We start from the raw sequence: 4,298 nt of genomic DNA on the forward strand, positions 1-4,298 counted from the left end.
GGCTGACCAGGATGGTCATCTTGGTTCAGTGCTTTAGTCCAGACTAACAATGAGCTCCTTGTGGGGCAAGCAGCATTGTCCTTCCATTAGGGACAGTCCCCTGTAGTCATGTCAAGGGGACAGTGGGAGGGGGCGGAGATGATGCTGGGGATCCCACCTAGCCTGAGAGGCGCCAGCCTGTCCCTGCTGCCAGTGTGAATATTCTCCCTGAGCCTGGCCCCTGAGGACCCTGGCATGCACAGCAGTGGTGGTAGGACCCTTCATGGAGTCAGCTGTGCATGTGGCCCATGCTGGCTGCCAGTGTCCTCTGAGGCTGCACTTGTCTTTAGCCTCCCCACTCGAGCCATGTTAGACAAACAGAAGAGAGATGCAGCAAGAGCTTATTGCACCAGGGACTGTGTTCACACTCTGCGTTCCATGTTGCCTTCACGGTAGCCTGTGAGACTGGGATAGGTGTGCTAGCCCACTTCCAAGTCCACTTCCATAGAGGAGGTGGGGGCAGTTCAGGCAAGTCCCTTGCCCAGCTAGTGAGAGACGGAACCAGGATTTGAAATCAGGCTGTTTGGAACCTGTGTTCCTAACACCTGGGGGCCATACTGCCTCTTTCTGTGTTGGCATTTAGTGGCAGCTAGGAGCTGTCAAGATCTGACCTTTCTACCAGGCAGGTGAAGGAAGCGGGGTCCAGTGTGGAGAAGGTGACCCACCTAGAGGACAAGAACCAGGCAGGCCTCTGCTCCAGCGGGGCCTCTCACTTGGGCCCCAAGCCTTTCATGGTGTTTAAGGAACAGGATGGAAGTGGTGCTGACAGCAGATCTCCCAGCCGCGGGTGGGGACAGAGTCTTCTTCGGCTGCCCAAGGTACCAACATCCAGAGCAGCCAGGTGAGGAGGGGACCGTGGTCTCGCTCTTCCCAGGCCACAGACCTTTGGTTCCTGCTCCTCAGGTATCCTAGCTGAGGTGGTGCCCAGAGAGCTGGCCCAATTCACTGGTCTGTGCTCCAAAGTGAGGGAGATGGTTCTGGATAGGTAGGAAGGTGAGATTATTTTAATTTTCCTCCTATTTTTTCCAGCAAGGTCTGTGATTATTACATTAATCTTCTAGGCGAAGTTTTTACGACTGATCCCTCGCCGACTATGAGAAGTTTCTCCATCCATTACCAAGAGGGAAACAGACCCTGGTGGGGAGGAAAATATTTGTTACATCTTATCAGGCTGACACACAATCTAACAACAATTACAGCAGCCCCATTTTTTGCACTATTTCAGCTCCAGTGTGAAAAATTGTTGTAATATTAAAGTGAGGCAGGGTGGGGGCTGGTCATTGGAAGTGGTTGAATATTCCAGGTTCTCAGCCCAGGCTCTCTTGGGTGCCACCCAGGGAGCCGATTGGGTGGCTGAGGAGAGGGAGGGAGGGATTTTCACATAAATCCCAGCACCCTGTCTCGTGTGCTAATGGCCCCAGAGATACTTGTGAGACTGGGAAGGGCTCTTGAAAGACGCGTCCCTGGCCGTGGCAGGGAAACCGCCTTGTGCCCTGCCTCATTTTCTCAGTGCAGACACCTTCTTACTGCAACGTGTCTGAGGGTTGCATCTGCCAGATTGATTGGTAGGACAGTTTGTTTTTTAGGACTAAATGGATCGTGCTCTCACACTAGAAAGTGACTTCTTGGTTAGCAAACCTTTCTTAGCCATTTGTATAATAAAATGGGGGTACAGAATGGGGGTGGGGTTGCACTCCCAGTCGACCTCTCTCTCTCAGAAACTGTGGCCAGCCCTGGGCGGAGCAGCTGGGGTACCCCCCTGCTCTGGGAGGGCTGTGGGCAGAGGCGCAGTGGATGGGGACCAAGCGGTTCTGGGGCTCAGCAGGGCATGGCATTGATTGCATTTTCCTCCTCTGTGTGGCCCTTGGTCCTAGCCTCCTGAGTCTTTGGTTCCTGATGTGAGAGTGGGAAGTTCATACGCCATAGACCCATGTGAGGACTTGGTGAAGTGACCCACATGTGGCTGCATCAGGTACCCAAGAGACTAACAGGCAGTAAAGAGTTCCTGATCCCTGGCCCACTTGGAAAGAGGTCACAGTTTGTCAAACTGGAGCAAGCAGCCTGCTAGGCCTGCCCCTCCCTTTCGCAGACAGCTGGCACTTGGAAGGACCCTTAGGATCCCCCTGTGTTTGGAAAAAGCCCTGCAGCCCAGAGGGGCCAGCACTGGCTCAGGGCCACACAGCCCAAGAGCGGAGGGGATAGCACGGGGCAACTGCCAGAAACAACGCACTGCTTCTCACCGGGGCCCTGGCATCCCATCCTGGGTGAGGCTTAGCTAGGGCTGAGGCAGCCAGAGGGGGCGAAATGACCACCCCCTTGCCGCGACCAGCGCTGGTGTTTGTCAGGTCAGACCTGCTCTCATTTGGTGTCTGGAAAAGAGGTCCCTCGGGAGGTAGAACAGTGTTCACCCCTCCATTCATGGTCATCCATTCATTCTCCACACAGAAGTTCCTCTTCCTTGCTTCCTCCAGTGTGCGGCCACTCCCCTTCCATTCTGGGGAGAGCAGGATGGGGGGTGAGGGAGTCCTGGGCAGCGGGACTGGGGAGCTCAGGGCGCAGGGTGGGCCACGCAGTGGGGCCCCAGAATGGGGAAGGGGTGGGCCGGCCGCGGGGACTGCCTGTCGGCCCCTGCTGCCCTGCCGCCCCTCCCCGTCACTTGGCGGCAGGCACGGTGATTAATGGCCGGGCCATGCAGGCCGGGCCGCCATCAGCGCGCGTCTAGGCGATGGATGCGGCTGTCAGGCCGGCCCGGCCCGCACTGACCCCCGGGCAGGGGCCCGGCGCGATCAATGGGCGGCGCGCGGCGGGCGGCGGCTGGGCCGGCGAGATAAGATGGGCCGATGGGCGCCCGCCGATTGCCCGCTCCGTCACCCGCCGTCACCGTCACCGTCACGCCGCCAGCGCGCAGATCACTGCGCCGTCAGCGCCGCGTGATTAATGGGGACGCCGGCAGCTGCGGGGAGGGCGCGGGCACGCGGACCCCGCACCCAGAGGGACACGGTGGGGTGCGGGGTGCGCGCTGGGACGCCACACACAGCACACTGCACTTACACTGGAGCCACGTGCAGGGAACGGGGGACACGGCTGGGTGCGGGGTGCATGCTGCAGGTCTGCACACGGGGCACACGGTGCAGGTTTTCACTGGGCTGCGTGAGCGCGTGTGTAGTGGGTGGAGGTCCCGGTGCAGCCGTAACACAAAGGCCTGAGTTACTTAGGCCTGAGGGGTGGGAGGAGGAGGGACCACACCTGCTGTGACCTCTCTACCCCAACCCCTGCCTGGCCTAGGCCTCAGCCACCAGGTCCACCAGCCTCTTCGGCCTTTACAAGCCTGCCCACTGTCCCAACCATCTTTGAGAACCCAGACTTGACTGTCAGGACCCCGACCAAAACCCTTCCACAGGTCCCATGGCTAAATCCCAGGTTCCCCACCCTCCGGGCAGATCCGCAGGAATGCGGATCCTCGCCCCTCCACGCCGGCCCGCCCTGCTGTGCTCCTTTAGCAGACATCGCAAGTGGTCCCATCCCCCAGAGCTTCGTCCCTGGGTCGGGTCATGCTGTTGGGGACGCCCTTAGCGCTCTCAGTGCACGGTTGGCCCTGCTCGCGCCCCACTGGGTGACGGGGGCAGGAGCCGTCTGCTCCACCCCACCCACCCCCCGCCCCAGAGCGCACAAATCCCCACTCGAAGCGACCCGCCTCTCAGGCACTGCCCCTCCAGAAGAGCCCTGGGCCGCCGGGACCCCCTCGGGACTCGAGAGGGAGAGGCTCGCCCAACCCAAATACCCACATGGCGCTAGGGAGGAGCCGCGTGCCAGGTGTGCAGAGAGGGGGCCGGAGGGCTTCCCAAAGCCAGTGACAGGAGCGCAGCAGGGACAGTTGGGCGCGAGTGTGGGACTGACCCGAAGCCCGAACTGCCAAGGGGAGCGAGACAAGGGGAAGGGTGGGGGGCCCGGCTGGGTGGACTGGGGCCTATCCCGTGGGCGGTGGGGGTCTCAAGGCCAAGCGGCAGCGGGGACAGTGCCAGCCGCTCTCCCTTTTCCCCTCGAAAACCACAGCCTCCCCAGGGCCGCGCGGCGCCCAGCGGGAGCTTGCGAGGACACAGCGCCCCCGCGTGGGTGGACACGCACAGAGCCGCGCCCGTGGCGTTTCAGTCCCAGGCTCCGCCCCCGCCGCGCTGCCCCCATGGGGGCGTGGTCAGGCCTAGCCCGGGGTTCCGAGATTCCAAGTCACACCTAGCACGACTTGGGAAGTCGCGACGGAA

At 60.9% G+C, this 4,298-nt stretch overlaps 1 long non-coding RNA gene across 1 annotated transcript; it reads right to left on the bottom strand.

Annotated features, from left to right (window-relative positions):
- Nucleotides 1-1,025: 1,025 nt before the first annotated feature.
- On the bottom strand, nucleotides 1,026-2,894 carry LOC105477797 (uncharacterized). Its single transcript, XR_984941.3, has 2 exons — nucleotides 2,392-2,894; nucleotides 1,026-1,173 (listed from the first exon to the last, which is right to left on the bottom strand). It is a non-coding gene; the product is annotated as an uncharacterized lncRNA (long non-coding RNA).
- Nucleotides 2,895-4,298: the final 1,404 nt, after the last annotated feature.

This window comes from Macaca nemestrina, chromosome 2, assembly GCF_043159975.1.
Source record: "Macaca nemestrina isolate mMacNem1 chromosome 2, mMacNem.hap1, whole genome shotgun sequence".
In the NCBI taxonomy this organism is placed as follows: Eukaryota; Metazoa; Chordata; class Mammalia; order Primates; family Cercopithecidae; genus Macaca; species Macaca nemestrina.